This window comes from Mchenga conophoros, linkage group LG14, assembly GCF_057382185.1.
Source record: "Mchenga conophoros isolate Kocher_MC1m ecotype Shallow Benthic linkage group LG14, M_conophoros_male_GT1.1, whole genome shotgun sequence".
NCBI classification, from domain to species: Eukaryota; Metazoa; Chordata; class Actinopteri; order Cichliformes; family Cichlidae; genus Mchenga; species Mchenga conophoros.
Window position 1 is genome coordinate 20,079,703 of NC_140539.1, and position 23,800 is coordinate 20,103,502.

General features: G+C 37.5%; 1 protein-coding gene across 2 annotated transcripts in view; it reads right to left on the minus strand.

Moving 5' to 3' along the window:
* The window catches only part of LOC146559635 (leucine-rich repeat and fibronectin type III domain-containing protein 1-like protein), a 189,223-nt gene that overhangs the window by 90,950 nt on the left and 74,473 nt on the right, over positions 1–23,800 (minus strand). For both annotated transcript variants that reach the window (XM_085243276.1, XM_085243275.1), the window contains exon 2: positions 12,013–12,116. The gene's annotated coding sequence lies outside the window, so the exon portion shown is untranslated. The remainder of the gene's footprint in view (positions 1–12,012; positions 12,117–23,800) is intronic.

A 23,800-nucleotide genomic window follows, 5' to 3' on the forward strand; every position in this document is an offset into this window, starting at 1 on the left:
TATAATTGTGAAGTTTCTCTTTATAGATGTCATAATGAACCTGGAGGTTTGTTTTTCTCCATCTGCGCTCAGCTTTCCTACACTCTCTTTTTTCATTTTTCACTAGTGTGGAGTTTCTCCATGGAGACTTTTTCCTTCCAGAGATAACCTTCACCTTAATGGGAGCAATAGTGTCCATTACATTTAACATTTTTGCATTAAAGCTATTGACGAGCTCATTGACTGAACCTTTGGACAGGTCAGGTGTTAATGGGAAGACCTGGTTAAAGATCTCACTACTGTCTTCAGTTATACACCGTTTTGTGATCACTGCTGTTGATATATTTGTGTGGGCTGAGATTTTACTTTCAAAGAAAACACAGTAATGATCAGACAGGCCCACATCAGACACAGTAATGTTTGAAATGCTCAGGCTCTTGGAGATCAGTAGGTCGAGAGTGTGTCCTCTATTATGTGTGGCCTCTGTTACATGCTGAGTCAGCCCAAAGTTGCCCAGAGTGTTACTCAGGTCTTTAGTCCCTTTGTCCTGAGGGTTGTCCACATGGATGTTAAAATCCCCAACAATAATTACACAGTCGAAATCAACACAGATCACAGACAGCAGTTCACTGAGGTCATTAAAAAAGTCTGTGCAGTATTTGGGAGGCCTGTAAACATTAAGAAACACAACTTTGGATGGGGCCTTCAGCTGTAAAGCCACATATTCAAAAGACTGAAAACTTCCAGGAGATAGCTGCTTACATTGAAATGATTCATTAAATAAGACAGCAACCCCTCCTCCTCTCCTGCTCACCCTGGCCTCACTGATAAAACTGTAGTTAGGAGGGGTCGTCTCGATGAGAACAGCTCCACTGTTATTTTGGTCCAACCAAGTTTCAGTTAAAAACATAAAATCAAGGCTGTGCTCAGTGATTAAATCATTAATTAAAAATGTTTTCCCAGCTAAAGATCTAATGTTTAATAAAGCCAACTTAAGTGTTTTAGAGGCATTACTTGTCCCCTCGTGTTTGGGAGCAGTCTGTGGCACACAAGGTATGTTTACTATATTTAAAGATCTTTTAGAGTGCAGCTCTCTGTTTTGACCAGGCCACATGTCTCCTTCTGTCACCTAAAAGTACAGAAATTTTAAAACCACTGCCATAATCCTCGCAGCCCGGACCCTCCACACATCACACATCAGACTGCGGAGACAAAGCATGAAGGTGGTAAGGAGGAACTAAGGGGGGCGAGGCTGGGCAATGTGACTTCGATTGCTCTGTTGAGGGTGGGGCTCGGTGGCGAACCTTTGGCTGCTTTGGTGGGGGGTTTATGGGGGACAAAGAGGGATTGGGCCGGGGGGTAGATCTGAGCCCAGCATTGACCCGCTCCATCATCTCTTCAGTGAATTTCAGGTGTGGGGAGGAGGGAGAAAGGGAGGGGGAGGAGGGTGATGGGGGTGATGGCCTGTCAGGGGTTTGGGGGACTGGGGAAGTTCCTGGTCCTGGTCGTTGGTGTTGTTGAGAGAGTTGGAGGCAAATAGGGACCCCTCTTCTTGCCTCAGATGTCTCTCCTTTCTGAGGCTCTTCCCGGGTGGGGGCAGATGGAGCTCCTCCTCAAGGTTTCAGCTGGGCTTTGTCTGTTCTTGGAGTACTGTTTGTTCCTCTTTATGAGATAACTCCTCGTTTATCTCAGCCTTGGCTCCAGGCACAGATGGATGACGTATGGAATAAAACAAGTTGGAGGTGAACAGTTTCACCCCTGACTTGTTAAAATTAAATCCATTTGCTTTAAACAGATGCCTGCGTTCCCAAAAAATATTAAAGTTGTTGATAAAATGCACTGAGTGGTCAGCACATGCTGATATAAGCCATTTATTCAGTGTAAACAGCCTGCTGAATCTCTCGTCTCCTCCTTTGACCGGCGGTACAGGCCCACTGATGAATACAGCTGCATTCAGAGAGTTTACAGTGTTTAATAATCCAGTAAAGTCCCGTTTCAGAACCTCCGATTGTTGTTTGGACACATCGTTTGACCCTGTATGCAGGGCAATGTTTGTCACAGTTGGATATTCATCTGCAATTTGAGGAATTCTCTCCTTCAGGATGTTGACCATATCGTTAGGAAAGCAGAGGACTTTAGTGTTCTTACCGCACATGCTTTGTACATCCTTTACAGCAGAGTCACCCACAATCAGCGTTTCAGGCCTAGCCTTTAGCTTTCCCCGTGGATCAGTCAATATCTGCAAAGTATCAATTTATGCCAATAATAGTGGGTTTGTGCCTGTGTGCACATATGTCTGCCGAAGCTTGTATGCTCACTTATACTGTGTTTCAGGCCCTGCACTTATCCTGTGTCCACCATGCTTTCCTAGAGTACGCTGCACCATGAAATGGAGATGGATTACCCTGTCAGTATTCTTGCAGAATCACTGGAGAGCATCTTGTGTGTGTAATGTACTGTGTGTGTGCTAAAGCATGAACATGCGCATGTGTGCCTCTGCACATGTGCTTACTGACTGCTTATAGTGCAGCTGAATGTCTGTTTGAATAATTAACACATGTAATTTTGCTTAAGGATCTATTTAAGGGCGTATAAGCATGCACTCTTTACTATAGTGTTTACTATAGACAGTAGAAAAATACTTCCATTACAGCTCATAAGTGCATAAGTGTTCATGTACATAAGTGCATGCCTTTGTGGCGTCCTGTGTAACCACAGAAATGTATGTGCATGTATATGTGTGTATGTGTATGAGCGTGCATGTGTGTGTGCTCAGATGCCCTTTGGTGTGTGTTTCATGTTTTTGTCTTGAAGCATGCTCAATCACCCAGGTGGGGAAATCTCAAAAAGCTCATTCTGTTCATCTGGACCTAGTATCTAAAAACGCTACGTCCAGATGAACAGAATCAACTTTCTGCGAAGTTTGCTCTATTGAGAAAACTGGGTTACTAACAAACTCATCTGTACTCACCATTAACACGTCATTGTGCAATGCTTTCCTGTGCTTAATCTCTGTATAATACTACAATGATTGATGGCAAAAGTGCACACTTTACACCTTCACGTCAGCAATATGTCAGCTGTCACTGCAACAAAACTGCACCTCATATACACCTATTTGTCTTTTCTCATGTCACCTCCTCAGTAATAAAAACCCATTATGCTTTCTTCCCACTGAATCAAGCGAAAGAACAAAGTAAAGTAAAAAGGTAAAACTAAAAGCCGAAAGCTAAAATCAAGGCACAGAAAGGCATGAAAGAAAGTGAATGAAGGATAGGTGAAAACTGTGGCAAGAGCAATGGAAAGAGATAAAGCTATAGCAAAAACAAAGTGCTCCTCCAGAATGGGTTATGTGTCAAAACCAGCGTTGAAGGCAAAGCTTTCATTGGCTGCAAATAACTTGGTGGGGGCCTGTAGCTAAGCAACAGCCAATGACACATAGATGGTAACAGTGAGGAGGTGGGAAGAACGTGTGTGTGTATGTGTGTGTTATGCTTGTGGGGGTGTAGTGAGAGTGTGTGTATGGGGGCTGTGAGAAAGTACAAGATTGGTCTGGAGATCTCGCAAGTAATGAATCTGGAGTGTTGCCGTCAGAAAGGGTGAACGTGGGGGAGAGAGAGTCATAGAATGAGAGTAAAAGACAGAAAAAAAGAGAGCTTGTACTTGTGTGGCATTCAAAGTACACGAGCAGTGCAGTGGTCCACTGTTTATTTGTGTATGAGATACTATTTGCATTATTTATTTTTCAAAACAACTAAAGATCAATCAGAGAATCAATCCCAACCTTTTTAACAAAATAATATTTTATCGCTTCTTATCAGTTTGAGGTACCCCCTAAAGTATATCCAGATTCCCTCTAGAGTCCCTCTTCGCACAACCAAGCTTGCTTTCTTTTTCATCTGATACAAAATCACATGTCATTTAACAGTTAGTAAAACCTTGATGAAAAGATATATAGTGGAGGAAAAATGCTTGTTTTGAATCACAAAGTGCATATAAGAGTTTGGCAGTTTCCAGAGTATTGAAACAAAAAAAATGCAGTTAATCAGTTAAACTATTAGAGCCCCAGCTGGGTTTAAATGTGTTATTTAAATGGGTTCTTTGATTAAAGACTGAAATTAAAATTCTGCTGCCTTTTATGAAGACAGTCGATCTATCTATCTATCTATCTATCTATCTATCTATCTATCTATCTATCTATCTATCTATCTATCTATCTATCTATCTATCTATCTATACAGACAGACAGACAGACAGACAGACAGACAGACAGACAGACAGGTTGAGGGACGAGGGCGCAACCTCTGTATAGCAAGGATCCGCCCTACCAAAGGGAGAAACTGAATTCCTGATGGCCCTGTTGTGCTGCTCTGTAGCTGACCCAGACCTTCCCATGGAGGAGAACAAGAGATGAATGAGACACTTCCTCCGTGGGCATCACTATTATTGTAGCCCATGAACTGTTCTGTTCACTCTCTGAAATGAGTTGGAAAATGTGTTCTAGTTCTTCTCCTTGCCAGGGCAGCAGCTGCCTCAGCTAGAATGTCACATGTGTTATTTCCTTGAAAAAAGGAATTAAAAAAACTATTTCCAATTAAATTTGTTTTAATTTTATTAAAAGTTCTGTGACAAATTAATGTCTTGAATAATAATTTGGGAAAATTAGCTTATTCTACACTGAGTCCGGGAGCTAACGATCTACTGTAGTAGTTAATTTTGTAATTGCTAAGTCCTCAGATTACTATTTCAAAATGCAAGGTTTTAATTTGAATGAAACGACAAAAAAATTTATTTCACTGTTTTTCTTTTAAACTTATTTTTCAGCCTTTTTTTTTTTACACTCAGCCGTTACTCCACACTCTGCCAGAGTCTGCCACAAGAGTCATTTTAATACTTTTCTATCCAGAAGTTTTATTAACCACCTAGGAGCTGGCGTCGACATATGTGGACATCACATTTTGTCTAGACCAAAACAATAGGTTTTGCTCTACGAGGGCCTGATGTCCACTTACGAGGACATTATACTGCCACTGCTTTAAAACAAATGTCCACATATGTGGATCTCATTTTTCTCAGAATACTTTGTTTTTATATTCATCAGGTCCCAATCAGCCCAAATAGCAAAGAGAAATTAAAGATGCATGCCGTGAAAGAGTTAGAGTATTAGGAGGTAAAATTTCTACGCTTAAATTTTTACGTTTCTACAGTATTCTATAGATATGTACTTTTTCCTTTGTAGACCATTTTAGTGACACTTGAATAAACTCAACTTGGAGCTGATGTGAATAGGTCACATGCATTGTTCAACCAGGAAGTGCAACCACATTTTCAAGTTTCATATAGTCTTGGCACAGCTTGGATTCATATTGCAGTCTGCAGACTTCAATCATAATATTTTATTGAACTTATAGTTACTGAGTGAATGAGTCTTTAATGATTAATTTCTGGTCTTTGAAGGACACATGAGTCTCCCAGGGAGCACAGAGAGATCATTGTGCATTTATTTGAGTCCTACTGTACTGTCATCCTGAACATCCTAGGCCTTCTAGTAACAGTACAGTTTTGAGGGCTGTGTCCAGTAGAGTACTTTCTTTTCAAAGTGATAATCATGAAAGCATTCACATTTTCCATTAGTAAGTGATCATTACATGTGCAGACATTATATTTCTGATGCTAATGATCAAATGAGTTCAGTAAGAGGGTCTTAACTTCAGTTTAATAAGCTTTAAGAAATATGTAGTAATTTACAGAACTGAAGTAATTTCAGTTGGCTGAGATGAACTGTCTCTTCAAAGGTAAGACACCTGTCCTCTGACAGGTAATTCAAATCTGTCAAAGTACCGGATATGTTGAAAGCAAATGCCCCCCTGGGAACAGTGACTATGATGATACATATATACATACATACACAATGCCTGCTGCACTGTGCAAGTTAAATGTACCACATGACTCCAAGCTTCAAATACAGCCATACAGCACATTAAAAATGATCTTTCTGAAAACCATCACAGGTTGCTGTGTTATGTTGTGGCAAGACTGAGGCATTTCTGATCACCTCCTTTTTCTGTGTCACTAAAGCTCAAGGTTATATCAAGTGTAGGGAATGTAGTTTCATTGAAAAGCTCCATTGTCAGGTGTTATTTCTCAATTAGATACTTTAGATGCATTTCTTTTATCTAACTGTTTGTCTGTGAAATGTAAAGAAACTTCATAATCAAACAAGTTAGATAGGAAGTTAGTTAGGCAGGGTTTTTTTCTGCCTAAACTAAATGCATCCATCCCTCCATCTATCCAACATAACTACATATGTTCTTTTTTTTTATTATAGTCTCAAGAGGAATGGGATTGACTTCTTTCTAACCCATTAGGCCTCGGTCACACAAGCCTAGAGAGTGGTCTGAGGCCCTCTGGTGATTGCCAGGAGGTGGTGAGGGATTGGGGAAGTTTCTGGCAGACCCTGGCATAAAGGTGTTGCTTTTTGAAATGGGTTGGTTGGAGTTAAATGCACAACTTCTAATTTAAAGGTGGTTTTCTCACTTTTTTCAACTGTCACTATAGTTTGGACAGTATTAAGTAAATGTTGAGTGTTTGCAGACAACTGAGCATCTTTCATGTAAACTGATTTCGCCCAACATCAGCCAGCAACGTCTGGCAACCACTCTTGAGCTGGTCTGGGTGTACACGTTTTAGGTCTGTGTGACTAATGCAACATGACTGAATGTGAGTGGTTAAAGTCATCACCTATATAGGAGATGATAAACAAAGTCGTCCTGGCCAACCTCTATTTTCACACACACACACACACACACACACACACACACACACACACACACACACACACACACACACACACACACACACACAGACAGATAGATTTCACAAATCTGAGCTGGGGAAAGTAACAGACACTTGCTAATGGCATTTTGGTTACATGAGTCCTGTTTCTATTTCTTTCTCTTAACATTTCACTTTTTAATCTCTTTTTCTCATCATGTGATAGTCATCCTCTGTTTGTTTGTTTGTTTGTTTTTCTGTTCTGTTTTTTTTTCTCTCTTTTTTTCTTTGCATGGTTCTTGGACTCTCCTTTGTAACATTTGGTTCTCTCCTGTTAGTACAATATGTAATGAGATGATTGTGGCTGCCCGGACAGTGCATTAGTGCTTGTTGTGCTGTAATACTACCATGGCATCTGGTTTATTGTAATACTAACCATACACACACACGCACACACACACACACACACACACACACACACACACACACACACACACTATAGTTTCTCAGTTTTATACCTACTTAACACCAATAGCATTTTGTTACTCTATTCTTCAATTACTTACTTAATAATTCTCAACTTTAACTTGTAATTTAATTACATTAAAAATTTCTAATTCACATTTAACTTATTATACTTTTACTTACCATTATGCTAAGAAACAGTGTCCACTGTGTAAACTCAAACACTAGACAATGTGGCTGCATATGTCATTAACTTTTTATTCTTACTTTGGATTTTCTGGTGGAGTGGAGCTTGTAATAATGAGACGCAGTAGCTTTGACAAACTAAAAATGTGAAATTGTATCATTTCAAACTTTCTCTCTCATCTACTTCTGAGTAGGATCATTTCTACCCTTACTCCCTAATTCCATCCCCAAAAGCTAATCATGCAATAGCAAAAGACAGAAACAACATTAACATGACTTCTGCCATCAAGGGAATACAAAGATGTATAAGCAATTTGGCATTAGAACAGGGATAGCCATATTAAAAGGAGCAAAACTGGGGACCTATGAAAAGTGAAATAACCAAAATTTAGAGTTACTGGATTTTGTACTAATCACCAGCATCATTAAACCAAAAATAATGGTCACAGAAGCCACGCCTCCATAGTGTTTCATTTATAACCAGAACAAATATATAAATATGTGCGCTATCAACCACAAGAATTCATTCACAATCAGGAGCCCAAGCTAAAAATATAAATGGATTACCATATATTATTACTATAATGAATAGTATACTGGATTGGATACCACAATGCTGAAAGGAAGATCCCAGATTACAACATGGACACACTGGGAGTTCATTGTCTGCAAAGGACATTATTAAACTACATTATCTTTTGTTTCTTTAGAAAATGCTCATTGCTAAATTAATTATCAACTTGGAAAGAGCTAACTGCAAGATTTAAGCATCAAGATTTAGCTAAAGTCATGAAACTGTGACGAAGACAATCATCTACCTATTTCCCTATGGATGAAAATGCAGGTTTCTGATATCATGGCCTTTGAGTAAAAAAGGACTGATATACGGTTTTATCCATCATCTACCATATATCTGTTTTCTTTCACTCTTTTTTTCATTCCGTGATTCCTCTCATGCTTTCTTCCATCTGCTCCTACCTGTCCTTGTTCTTATCCTCATTTCCTCATCCTCTTTCGTCTGCTTTTTCAAGGTATTATACAAGTTTGGTGGCGAAAGATGTGTCTCAATTTGCAGATAGCAGTACCAAGCAGTTCTAATTTAAGGATTATGGTGATTGGAGAGTAATATTATTACAAGCACAAATGAGAAGACTGAAAGAGTAGAAGACAGAAAGAGTAAAAGAAAAGAGGACATCAGGCACATTGAGAAAGGAAGCTGATCAGCATGCAATCACTGATGAGAGAGGTAAAGGTAAACGCAAAATATCAGGAAATGGTTCATAGAAAGAAAGGGGAGAGACATGCTTGCCACTTGGTAGTCATTACAGAGAAGCTTTCTCCATTCAGGAGCTCGGTGTGCAGCTGTCGCTTCAGGGAACTGATCACATACACCCTGAGTCACAGAGACAAACACACACATATATACAAACACACACACATGATTTCTATTACACACATGCACACATGCCTTGGGCTGTGCTTTGAACTGATCCTTGCCACTAGAGAGAGGCACTCAGAGAGCTGGCTGATAATAATATTATCCTATGGCCTTCATATGGTAATATGGTTTTATTGCTATGAAGAAATATGAATATTATGGCTTTCACAGGCAGCTTAGGGAATTACATGGCTGTCATGGTTCTCAGCTTCAATAGAATGTTTAGATTCTCTATTTATCTAAGGTCTCTGGGTGGGAAATCTATTAAGTTTTGCTCTGATATCTGCTGGCATGTTGTATATACCTACAAGTATGGATAAAGACAAAGTGCAAGACATGCCTCTCCACCAAGTAAAGGTCACAGTTTAGCACACAGACTAACACACTTCTAGACAAAAAAACCCAAATGAGGCTGTGTCATGATACAGCTGAATAAACTCAGATACAGGATCATTTATCCCAACATATTTGCTGATAAAGAGCAAATAAACCTGGTTTGTGCAATAAAATAATTATACTTTTAAACTATGTGTAAATTTGCCTCTTTTTTTCCTCAAGTCCCATTTTGGTGGTCTAATTATCCGAATAAGGGCTTGCATTTATAAAATTGCATTAATTCAGGTATAGCCTCTTGCCTTACATCATATTTTAAATGTATGGGGTGTTCCATAGTATCTGTTTAATTACTTTTGCATTAGGAAACAATTCATGTAGGAGAATTTGGAGAATATAAAGTGAATGTACTTTTTCATGGCAATTTTGAGAGTAAAGAACATGCTCTTATTTAAAGTGTCACACACATACAGCAGGGACTTGAGCCTATTACACATCTTGTATATGTCACCAGTCTGTCGTACAGTAGGGCTACCACCAAGTCATCCTTTACTATTTATTTATTTTATGTTATTTATGTTTTTATAATTACACCTGTTTAACTTCTGGTAAGCGTGTCCCTTCTCAATCAATGAGTTTTTCCTAGCTAGCTTGCTAAAGGAGTAATCAGTAATAGAAACTTTATCTGTTAACATGAGTGCTTGTTTACTTGTCAATACTAGCTCTGTTTTCCACAATGTCCACCTCAAAACTGATCCCAGAGCAGTAAAAGCAGTGCCAGGTGCAGCTTGTATTGCATGCTAGTCTCCCATTGGTGTCTAATTAAAGAACACATGTTTATCCACAATGCACGCACAAAGTAGAAGCTAATGGCTTCTGAGCCTTATAAGCTCAAACTTTTTTCAACAGGCTATGGACGTGCCCATCAAACTGACAGATACTACTGATTTCAGTGGAATCGTAGTCAAGCAGAGTCAAGCCTGCTTCTGAAGACAAAAGTCAATTATGGCCAGTAATTTAAAGGATGGGTGCAAACAGCACATTATGGTGTTTGAGATGTAAGAAGAAAGATCACTGAGAAAAGCGAAACCTGTTTTGTAATAGGTAAAAATAGCCAAAAGTATGGATATCACATGGTTTAAGGACACATTCATTAGAGTGTGTCATAAAAGTAATTAGGCAGATAAGAAGTAAGTTGTCTGACTCTATGTCTCGTACAACCAGCAAGTCAAAAGAAAGAACTGAATCTGCATACTTTGTCCCTATAGGCTTTGATGTTAAACAATGACTCAATAAAAATTAATCATCATAGGACTACTGCATTCACACAAAATTGCTGACTCTTTTATATGGTATAAACATTTCTTATTCAGTGTATAAAATCTAAATTAGCTGACCGTGCAAAACTAAAAAAATAATGTAGAGCAATTTGTTATACAAAAAGGTAAATGGCCTTGCAAGAGCGTTATCTTCCTAACGAAAATAAACGAAACATTAAAAAAATGTACAAGAAATATGCAGATGTGATGTGTTTTAAGTGTTCCTATATTTTTTTTAAATGCTGTCTATTTGAACAATATATAGAATGGATAATCATAGGTCTATAATTACTTGTTTATAGCTTTTCCTGTATAGCTTGTCGTGTTCGTCTTGATAACTTCTGGTTTGTCCCTAGTGATCCAAAGGACAAAACCATTCCATAAAATCCACAGTAATTGTGCTTTGGTAACAATCCCAGACAGTTTAAAAAATTCTCCTGGCTTGGTTTCTGACAAAAAAAACAAGACATCCTCAAATAAAGGAAAACATAACAGTAACTATACCAATATTATGTTAAAAAAAAAAAAAAAAACCCAAACCCAGACATACATAGATCTCTCTCAGGGACTTCAAAAGTATCCTTTTAAAAGACAACTCTCTGTCCTTTGTGAATTTCAACTGACAAACAGGAATCTGATGGATGCAACTGAATGACTACTGACCTGTGCTCAGAGTATGTTTTTAATCATTGCTACTAAAAACAAAAACTAATAAATAAACACTGAGGTTATGCTTCTGTTAAGCACAAACACCCTAGTAAAAGACAGTATATAATGTAAAAATATAATGGAATTTTAGATAAAGGCAGACATGTGGCAGCTAATCATCTGCAAATGTTTTACAATGAAAACTTATTTATCTCTCATCCATCCATCTATAGTCCTTCTATCCTGTATCAGGGCCAGCAAGGGCAGTCTCCCTGCTTGGCGTAGCTGTCTGACTGCCTAAAGCAGTGTGCCTAATATGCCTGCAATACAGGCAGAGAAAAATGGAGTAAAAAAAACACTGCTCTTATCACACACACACACACACACACACACACACACACACACACACACACACACACACACAAATTACTTTACTTTCACATGTGAATTTGTGCACTCAAGGGCACATGCCTTGTTTTCCCATTCACTATGCATAAGAAAACCAAGGCTTGCAGCATGTCTCACTTACTGCTGAACTTGAAAGTATGAGGAAAAGAAACCATAAAACAGCTGAAGTTTATTTAGCAAACCTAACAAAAATGGATGTATATGTGTGTGTGTGAGCGTGTTCTAATGATATCAATTAGAGCTTAATGTAATATCCTATACTTACCCAATTTCCCAGAGGATCATTAAAGTTTTATTAAAGTTAATTGGCAATAACTGTTTATGTATGTTTCAGGTATAATTAAAGCAAAACAACAGTGTCACAGCTCCCAAATGAGCCGCTTTTGCAACCTCAGTTAGCACACTTTAAAACTCTACAGTACAACAAATACCAGTTAAAGCTGTAGCTAAAGCCATGCCTACCTCTATCTGGTGTTCTGTGTTTTAAGACTCAACATGAAGATAAACTGAGGTGGCAGGTAGATGGACAGAAAAGCAAGACAGAACAGCAAGCTGGATCCACAGACCTGTTGAAAAGAATAAAAAAAAAAAGACAATATTAGAGTTCAAATGTTTATAGCGATATCCCCAAAGTTGACATTGGTGACAATTTAAAGCCTTTATGAAACATCTAGTTCATAGAATTGTAGCTGAGTAAGTTACTGAGAAGTATGAATGAATAATTGCTAATTATAATCTGCAATTACTACGTGATTACACTTTAGGATGCCAGTGGGGCAAATTGACAAACACAATGGCGATTGGCCATCAGTTGTTGGTTTCACTGGGGTAATTGTTGGCATCAGTTTTGTTGTTCTATTTTGGCTAATTTAGTAGCCGCATACACTGACACTGAACTGTGTCTGAGGTAAAGGGCTATTCAGGAGCCAGTAAGGGGATGTGCTGCACGCAAACCTTTGTGAACATCAGCAATCACAACACATCCCCAAATCCAGAGTAAAACTTAGCATGGAAATGTTTGCATGAATATGTTTTCCACATATTATAGTAATCCATCAAATAGTTTTTCACAAGCTTTATATGTGAGATATTAAACACTGATACAACATCAAAAACATATTTGAAATTTGCAATGTATGCATGAGTGAATCAACTGCGCCTTTTTTTATCTCAGTGTTTGGAGTCTCTGCTGCTGTCTTTAAAGAGATCATCGCTTCTCTGTCTCCTACTTTTGTGTCTTCTCTGCTTCACACCATGTGTCTAACTGAGAAGCGGGTGCTATTCTCCATTTAATTTACCTGTATTTAGAATGTTATACACTATATATGATTTTTTAAGCAGGACAAAAAAGAAATCCAGTACAGGGATGGGATAGATGTCAGCAGTGTGTCTGTTTGTTCTGTAGTCCAGTGATTCTGAATGTTGTATAAAGCACCTTTAAGAAATGTCATATCAATACTACAAATGTCATTCTCAAGTAGCAGTGCAGGAAACAGCTGTGGATGATCCAAGTCAGTAGGGTTAAACCTTAATGGATCATGAATGGGAATCTATTAAATACTTGCATGTATTTAATTGATACTACTGTATAGACTAACACACTCTATGAACTGGAGAGCTAAAAAGTAGAAAACTAGTTTCCTTTTCAGGAAGCTCTACTATATTTTACTTGGATATCAGTATTTTCTTCATGCTATAGAGGGAGGCAGTTCAAATATTTTCTAAAGCTTCCTGTGACAGTAGTTAAAGACAATCCATTTGCCATTATAGAAAATATTGATTACCTTTTGCATGTGTCAGTTTTTAGTACAAATGAGAAAAACCATGGTGGGAAGCTTAACTGTCTAAACCTACCACCATCTAATGCGGGTATGTGAAATATAAAACCTCCCACGGCTTTACTTTGACTACTCTGTAAACCTATTATATACTTTAACAGGTATCTTCAGTCACACTGTGTCTCAGCCATTATAAGTTAAATATACAGTAAATTCTTTCATGTCATAAGAGGGAGGACTTCTTTCATTGCTACCCTATATTTTTTTCCACTTATCTCAAAGTTAATCTATACCAAAAGCTTTCTAAAACACGACATCAAGTTACCAATTACATCCATGACGAACACAAGCCTAGAAGTCAGGGCGTGATGTGAATGTTCAATGCTTTAACTAAAAATACTTTTGGCATAATAAAATGTGGGCAGCGATGCAGAAATTATGTCACTTTTTAACAATTCGTCCAACATTGATCAAAGTGTTATCAAATTGAAAATGACAGTGCATACTTCTGTGTTTTGGTAGTGTACACAAACACACAGACGCACACATCAAACAGGACGGAGACACTTTGGCAGTCAGTTCCCAAGCCAGCTGAGCTAACAAGCTGCAAGTTATTAGAAAATCATTACTCACATCACAGGCCCAAAGGCGTCTCATCACTAAGACATGGAACAGCAATGTGACACAACGGTGGGACAACTGATCATTTTGTAGACACTCAACCTGACTTTCTTCAGATGGAAGAATGCAGACCAAAAAGCTAAAATACGATACTAAGCTTTTTCTTGATTTGAAACATCATGTCAAAGAGCAACGACAGCATCGAAGTTTTTTCTGTATGCACAACATGACTAACACGTCAGTGTTGCAGTTTACCTGACAGCACACAAGCACACACAACAAAGGCTGTTTGACAGTTAAAGTATTAATTATGTAATTTCATGAACACCCCCCCACACACACACATTCTTGTTTACCTCACTTAGTGAGGACATCTAATTGACATAATTCTTTCCCTGGCTGCTTACCCAAAACCTAATCATAACCTAATTGTAACCCTGATATTAAAACCACATTCTGAGCCTCAAAAATGCCTTCAAATTCGTGAGGACCTTGTGTGTCCTCACAAGTGACTGTTGGTCCCCACAAGTATAGTAGAATACCAATTTCTGGTCCTCACAAAGCCGTCTAAACAGGAATACACACACAAACACCTTTTGGATTGCCTCCTTTTATTTATGTGGCCTTTTAAGCTAAACATGTTTTGTTTTTCTTTGCTTTCTTTAAAAAAAAAACTGTATTCTACTATCAAAACAATCAAAACAATAATACACAAGGGGATACTTTGCATTATGATAGCCCTTACATCTGGTGCTACTTGCTTAAATGAGGTAGAGAAAACTATAGCAAGCTTTAGCTGAGCAGCTTTTCAAAAACAGTGTAGTTCATTTGAAAGTAGACAATTTTAATAGGCAAAAAAGGAAAAAAAAATCCTACCAGAAAATGCGTTAACTCTGGTGAGTCTTAGGGGAGGTAAAAATAATCCTCAATCTTAAAGTAATAATTTCCCAGCGTGTATTTATAATTAGTAATGTGGAATTACTTAATTCATCTTATCAATTTAATTATAAATAGAGCCCATTGAATTACAGAATTCTGCTATTCAGTTGTTTAATTTGCTCCTTTTTTTATGAGGTGTAGCTCTTACTTCCTTGCACGCAGTACTGTGCAAACTCACAGCAGTCTCTTGACATCAACAACTAATGAAGGGCTCGGGAATTCTGGAATCCAGATTTCCCAGAATCTTGTCAAATAATCACTCATCCCTTAATTTTCCCATAATGTAGTGGTTGCTTTTCAAATAAACAGGAACGTGTTGGCTGGATCTATTGTGTTTCATTTCATGCCGTCATTTAGATTCTCTGACCTTTCAAAGGGCAGTGTTTATTTTGCTCATCATAACTCAACAGCATGTGCAATTGTGCTCATGTACAAATGCCTAGCGTAAACAAAGAATGATGAAACAAATACATAGAAAATGGAGGAGAACAGAAAACAATAAATGAAGGTCACAACACTAACTGAATGAATAAATTCAACCTGATCCTATAGCACTGTATAATATGTTCCTTCCCGAGTTGTCTTAGATTTAGGGTAATTACTGTTATTAATTACTATAATTCTGAGTATAATATTATAAGGTTAAAAAAATATCCAACTTTGAAATAGATAGTACAGGAAATAAATGATGATGCCTACCAACAACAAGATCTATTATTTGAAATGTAAAAGACCCACATGAGTCACGTGTTTCACTATAAGTCAGTGTTAACATGGATACATTGCATTTTAAATTACATTCTAAAAAGCTTGACACATTTTCCACATCGGATTTGGAAATATACTCCTCCCTTTGTTTATTAGAAATTGTTTATTATCCATATACACCTTTACATGTAAAACAAGGCAGTTTTTAAGATAAACCTATTTCAGACTTACCATTAATAATTTTTCGGTCTCATGCTTTGCACCTGCCTTATTGTTTTATCTGAATCACTGCTCGGCTGTTTTGTAGGATCTTGAGAGCCATTGATATTCTGCTTAGTTTTCCTCTATATTTAGCATCTGCACTCTGCACTAGATACATTAGATGGTGGTAAAATGACCTGTCAGTGAGTTGGAGTGCATATATATGCGTGCGGTTTTGGGTGTGTAGGATCATGACTGAGACAGGGAAGAAGCAAAGTGTGTGTATAAAGTAGAACGTATAAAAATGAGCATCTTTGAGGTGTTCATGTGTTTGTGCCTGGATATGTGATGGCTACCACACAGGTAGTTTGGAACAGCTCTCCATCAAAAGGGTCAGATCTTAATACTCTTATTCTAATAGGAAATGGAAGCCATTTTAACAGAGACACGCATAGCTCTAACTACCTACATCCGGTTTCCATACCTCTGATGACCCAACTCATCTGAGCAGCCCTGTTAATTAAGTTTAGCCACCAGCCACACCCATTAACAGCAGCTCTCCTTGATTGATCCTTGCACTTGGTAAAATGCCAATTTTGCATAAAATTATGTTATTGGCCAGGATAATAGACCTCGGGGATCTGTTAATTCTATGGCCTAGAGCAACCTATTAGAATCATTAAAACAATAATACTCACGTACAAGCTTCAAGCTTTACTGTTTACTGTTGAAGACTAAAAGAAGGGAATACCTGTATTAAATACAGTTTGGATATTTTAGTAAGTGATTTTGGCAGGTGCAAAGTAAACTGGTCAATTATATAATATAATGAATCACAGAGTCCAATTGCATAAAATCACTTGTTTATTTTTAACCAACCTCTAAATTTGAGCCAGTTGATACTACCAGTATACGTCTTTAAAGTTCACAAAAAGATATAACAACTTATGCTCAAGTTTCAATATTTACTCTGTATATTTTATTTACTCAAAAAGAGAATGTTGGCTTCCTCAAAGTTCAGAGTCTAACACGGCAAACTGAGCAGAGTGGAAACAGTAGGAATAGTTAGCTAAATAGTTAGCTAAAATCTCAGATTACAGGTAATGGTTAACCCTCCCGCATTCCATGCAAATCATTATAACTCCTTCATCAGATGTAATGAGACAGGAAACGACTAATGACAGAAGTCTTCCAATACAGTTTTTCCATATATATATATATATATATATATATATATATATATATATATACACAGATATATATATATATATATATACAGATATATATGTATACATATATATATGTATATTTTTTTTTCACACACACACACACAAACACACATATGCAGTTTTACATTTTATTGAACTCTGTGTTACTTTAACCATAAAAAGGATAGGTGTTATATTTCTTTTGCCACTTTTTCTGTGAAGGTGAGCTGGTGGGTATCAAACCTTTTGACAGATCCTATCAACTAATAATATAGCTTTTGAATATAACTTGTATATTGAATTTCAATATTTTTTTATGACTCACAGATGAATTGGGTGAATTAGCTGGGATGGTGTTAGTATTAGTAGTTGAAACTGGTCTGACTGGTATGCATCCAAAGTAGCTTAATTATGGACCTGCACAGAATGCATTAATAAATTAATCTGTCTTTTTGAAAGGTTTCCAAGACCAAAAAATTCAAACATATTCAGTATTCAGTACAGGGGAGGTGAGCATTACTCAACTTAAAATAGGACCCTAACAGACCTTGAAACTATAATAAAAGACATTTCGTTCTTTCTATCAATGGAGTGTCCTGCTTTCATCTCATTTTCTTTACTCTACTCTTTTAACATTTCTCATGAAACACATCCATCTCTTCTTAACCCCTCATTGTGTAAATGCACTCTTCTTTCTCTCATCCATTTCAGCCTGTTTTTAAACCACCACTTCCACTCCCCCACTGCTTTCCTCCCTTCTTCAGATGTGGTATAATTATCTGGTCATCATTATCAGAATCATTCTGTTTCCTCATTATAAACCCATCTGCTCTGCTTTCCAGTCCAACCAACACAACATAAACACGCTGCCATACAGATACTGATTCACAGGCATACTCTTATCTGTTTTTCTGTCTCTCTCCCACTCTCACTCTCTGTCCCATTACAGTCTCATCTGCTAAGCCACTTTAGTGACTGCACATCAGAGTAACTGGTCCGAGGTAATTATGTTGAGATAGAGGTAAAGATGTTGGACTAATTTACTGAGATCCATTGAGGAATGAAAAACTGTTGAGTAACCTCTCTCTCTGGTCATGATGAAACTGAGCCAAAAACACTTCCTCTTCTTCCTCCAATCCCAATCATTTGTCTATAATGCGCTTACAGGCATTTAAGTTATAAGTTTTATTTAAACATATTTTGAAATTAATGGAACAATATGTGTTATTTTAAATCTTTAAATAATAAATTACAACTGGGATAAGTAAACCCTGGGATCAGCTATCAGTCCCCCAAAACACAACTGCTTTGCCTTGGCTGGTGGGATAAAGTATTATCAAGACTAGCTATCACAGTACAGAGGAAAGAAAGTGCCTGGGTCTTTGGGTTCAATTTTATATTGTTAGGGGGAATACATAGTACTAATCTACTTGTCAAGGTGGGTAGGGCTGTAAATAAGAAAATGTATTATTGACCGCAGTTCTAATGGAGGATAATGATAAAATAGCAAGAAAGGAAGGATAAAGGTATAAAATTGCAGACAGTTCTTCTACTGAATGACAAACACCAAACAGAATGCAGAAGAGATGAAGAGAAGCTGCTACCATGTCTCCCTTGGTTTACTAATCATGAACTGCATTTAATCAACAAAATTACAAACGCTCTTTTTATCTTGAGAAATCACTGTCAATATTCAAAATGCCCTCATTACACCTACTTTAGTGTTTATCAAGTCTAAATTTGATTGAAAATAATAATCTGAAGCGTGAGATCATTTAAGTTTTGATAAGGTAAGCTTAAAGTAAGCATGTACAGACAGCATTACTTGAGTTTAAGCGCCAAATTCTAAAATCTAATTTATTTATCCTGCAATGCAGTCCTTAACACACCATGCAACTTCTGTTGCAAAATCAGGTAAGGTTGTGGTAAGCTAAAACAACAAAATGCATGTCATACACTGGGGACGAATGACAGTCATGAAATAGACTGGTGGAGCAGAAAAATATGGTGTAACTCATGGTGAAACTCATCTAAGACACTGGAAATTAATGCCGGTAAAATTGTAATATGTAAAACTAAATATGTCAATACTTTGTTTTCATTTTGTTGATCATGGCTCATTGCTCATGAAAAATCTAAATCCAGTACCTCAAATTATTGATAAGATAAACCAAAAAATTAAAGGGAAAAAATATTTACAGAAATGTAAATTTCTGACAAATGTCCAACTTCACTTTAACTAAACATACGTTGAGGATTCTTCACTTTATTGTACCCATGTAGAATGACATGGAGGTGAGGTGTAGGTGCTGTTTGTGGCTCTCTGTGAACGATGCTGAAACACGAGTAGTGAATTTCAGATAGACAACTCTTAGATATACAAAAAAGTGTTTGTATGAATGAGACATGTTTTATAAAGTGCTTTGAATGTAGCAAGTAGAAACCTATGTTGTAGGGCCTTCAGCTTGTCTGTATTCTTGGTGTTGGTAATAGCTTTGGCACTGTGGTGAGGTGCTAAATACTACTGAAAAAAAAAGAAATCTCCATAAATCTCATCAGCACGTGGAAACATGAAGCTCTGGTAGGTCGTTGTGTTGACTCTGGATTTATTGGAACATGCTTCCCTCAATCCCAGCCATTCATGGCAGATGGCTGTCCCTCCTGAGCTTGATTGTGCTGGAGGTTTCTTCCTATTAACCCTTTAAAGCCGGTGGAAGCGGGCACGCTCCGTTTTGCAACTATTTTTAAATCCCGGTAGCACTGCAACCACGTAAGCTAGCACAATAATTTTTTTTGCATATGAAACCAGAGGAGTTGTACTTACATCTTATGCCATCAGCTTGCCCTAGGTCACAGTTTCCTTCCACTGCATAAAAAGCATTTGCAGCAACAAAAACATAATATTCCAGAAACAGGCTTTGCCGATCCGATCAGCTGTTTGTAACACTTCCTACGTCCATCAGCGCGAACTATCGCATGCCCGCCATGACCTGCCCGGAACCGGAAGTGACGTCATTTTGCGGAAATGTATTTGTTTTTACCATCAGGACCTTATGATCCTATACTGGTGTTTTTAAAAGTTATGTTTGACTTTATGACATTCTGTGTCGTTTCTGGGATGCTTAGGACTCATATGATTGTTGGGGATTTTTCTGTGTTATTGCAGGGACTTGACCTTACAATACAAAGTGCCCTGAGGGGATGGTTGTTGAGATTTCTCACTACACAAATAAAATTGAATTAAATTGAACTAAATTGCTTCTTTCCTGAATAGGCTGCGTAATCTCTATTGCTTGTGTACCTTTTCTACCACACTTTTCTCTTCCAGTAAACTTAGTAAATTATTACACATTGATACAACACTCTGTGAAATGGCAATCCTTTCACTGACCATCTGTTGCTGCTCCTTTTGGAGAGTGTTGGGGATTGTCATCTGAAAAAAAAAATAAAATCAGCAACCATCCCCAATGCCAGTCCATTGTGGTTATAAGTACTAAACTAGACCGACAGGTGAAATGATATATTCTAGTAAGGTGAAATGCTGAATTTCTTATTTTTTTATAATCATGTGGCTAAAACTTATATGAGATAATGACTAAAATAAACGCATATTTCAGATACCATATATTGAATAATTAACGTACAAAATTTTACGTTTTTAAATACAATAATAAAAAGTAATAATAACATAAATTTCAAATTTTTGAAATGCAGTATAAAAGTTGCCTCTGATAATTAAAACAACAAAAAAACTAATCTTTCTAATTGCCAGGTGTTTCTGTACACATCTTAACTGCAACACTGGATTTGCACTAAAATAAAAAAATTTGATTGGTTCCTTATCTCTTTGTAATAGACCAAACATAGTGGCAGTATTAGAAATACATTTCTCTGGCGGTGTCAGAACCATTTTCTATTGTCTTGTATAAACTGCTAATGATGGCCTATATATGCATAAAAACATATCATCAAACAAGACGTCCTCACTCTTTCAGACACACACACACGCACACTCGCACACACACACACACACACACACACAGACAGACAAGCACACTGTGCCCCAGCTGTGCAGGGGATTAGAGATTAGAAGGGAGGAAGGGATGGATCTGTCTAAACACAGCAGCCTATAATATAACCACAAAGATACATCTCCAAACATTTATCTTACAAAATAGTAAGCGATAAGTTGACAAATTTGAACAGACATAATGCACATGTCTGTTCAAATTTGTGTCTGCCTTACAGTGCAAAACATACAATAAACCTTCTACATTTTGGAAAACATTTGTGTAATTCTCAGTGTATGAGTATGAGCATGATAATGTCACTTTGGCTTTGCTGTTACAGCATCTCCAAACTGTTCTTTAAAGATGTTGCATTTTTAATTCCATTTTCTTTGTGTGATGTTGTTTAAATGGAGTAAAAGCACCAGATTAGGCATCAATGTTGTTTGATGCATCAATTTCCACTATTCCTCAATATAAGAAAATAAGTATTCTTTAACCCTCTGAGGTCTAAGTCGTCATATGTGCTAATGCTAACCCTAATGCTAATCCACTTTGGGAGAGCAGCACCAACCACTGCTAGCAAATGGTGCGTTCCAATATCAAACTTAAAACAATGAATCCCAAATATATTTTGAGACAATCTAAAACATAACACTAAATTCTACACATTTTTGCTTTTTAATGAACTATTTAAAAACAAAATAATTAGCATATCATACTATCTGAAACACTTCTGTGTTTTTTACAGTAAAATGTGTCCAAGGCATAGATAACAGAAGCATGGTTATTTTGTGGCTTTAATCTATTTTCATGGTTGAGGACTAGAACTACTGACCATCCATCAAACTGTCAATAAGGATTAAAAACTGGTATATAGTTTCAAGTCCGCACTTTCGACACATCTTGTTGCTAGATCATACCTGAATTAAATGCACTGGTGCACTGTTGACTCCAGAGCAGTGTGCCGCCACTCATTTCTTTCTATTTTGCTTCCAAGAAGCCAGACTTTCTGGTGATTTCTAAAGTGATAATGAGCAATAGTTCCCCAGGCTTTCTGAAGTTTTTCCTTGTACATGCCAATGCCAAAGACAAAGATGCCACAGTTAAACATGAAATACAAAGTGATTCCCAAAGAGCTATTAGCCAAAAGCATATCTCAGCATCCTGTGCAGTACGTCCTTAAAAGATTTGAGGAGAACAAAAGAAGAAGTAGCAAGCCTAAAAATTCTCTACAGTACATAAACAGTATCTGAAAGTCATCTTCTTGAGAAATAGGAAAAAAAAGTCCAGCCAAAACCTGGCACAGGACCTGAGAAGCACTTGAACTTTCAGTTCATCTATTTACTGTTCATCAAAACCTCATCAGAAATGGTCAGTGGAAACATGGATGTCAAGAAGACATTCGTAAGGAAGGCAAACAGGCAGAAAAGGCTGAGGTATGCCAAATAATACAAGAGGTGGATTGAAAATTGTTGTCAATAGGTCTTAAGAAGTGATAAATTCATATTAAATGAAATTCTTTGGTTCAGTTCATGGCCATTGCATGGGTTTCACCTGGGTGGGTGATGATGAATCAGAATCTACTACATCAGCCTTGACTCTTCTTTTTTGTCCAACTTTATGGAAATGCAATACAAAATCACAGCTGAACCTTTTGCCTCAGTGCATAGAGCCATTTGTATTTTATTGCATCATACATAAGTGCTTGCAAGTCCACAACACAAATGCAAGTCCAAGTTACCAAAAATAAAAAGTCCACATTTTGAAGTACACCTATATACACCTAGTCACGAGTATGATCTTGCACCAGTGTATGATCCTGGCCCCCTGATCTGAAACAATTTCTTCACACTCCCTTTCTTTATCTCCAAGCCACTTACAGAACCACTATTTCTCTCCATTTGGGTTGTCCACATCACCAGGTTTGCCCCATGTGTGTGTATGTGTATGTTCCATCAGAGTGAGTTGATAGGTTGTGATAGGTCTCAGTGAGAAAGCCAGACTACAGCAGTTAACACTGACCCGTCCATTGCTTTCTTTCAGCCTCCTACATAACTTGCCTCCTTCATACTATTCCTCTCTATAACTCCTTTTCTTTCTTTCAGTATCATGTCTCATGCTACTGTCTTTCCCAAATATCCGACTACCCTTCCTCTATTACACTTTTTACCCAAAGCTGTCTCCTAACGTTGTTATCAATTCAGGTAAACTGCATTCCTTTTTTTTTTTTTTTTTTTTTTTTTTATTGTTTATTTTATTTTCACTTACTGAATACGGGACAGACTTGACTGGGGGAAAGAAGGGGAGAAAGAAAGAGGGAAAGAGAAACAGCTGAGAAGAGGGACGGGGGAGAAGGGCAAAAGACAAAAACCAACAGAACGGGCAGAGAAAAAAAAATGCATATATCAATCACCTGGATCACCTGCTGAGAAAGAAAAAAGAAAGCAAGCAGAAGAGAACAAGAGTAATAGAATAAACAACATCACAATGATATATGGGAATATGACAGTAAATACTAAATGTTAAACATTATTGTGCAGCACATAAGATCAACAGAACACAGTGTGCTTTGAGGTAGGAGCCAAAAAGGGTGTAGTTTGTGGGTGTGATCACCCGTGTGTACACCTGTGAGCATGGACGCGCTTGTTTTTTGTTTTTTTAAAAGGTTCCTTCATGTAATAATCTGCTAGAGGGTGTGGGAGGGGCCACAGCCCCGTCCTCCAGGGCGTGAAGCAGGTGTGGAGGAGATCAAAACTCCAGACATCCAGAGGCCCCCAGAACACAA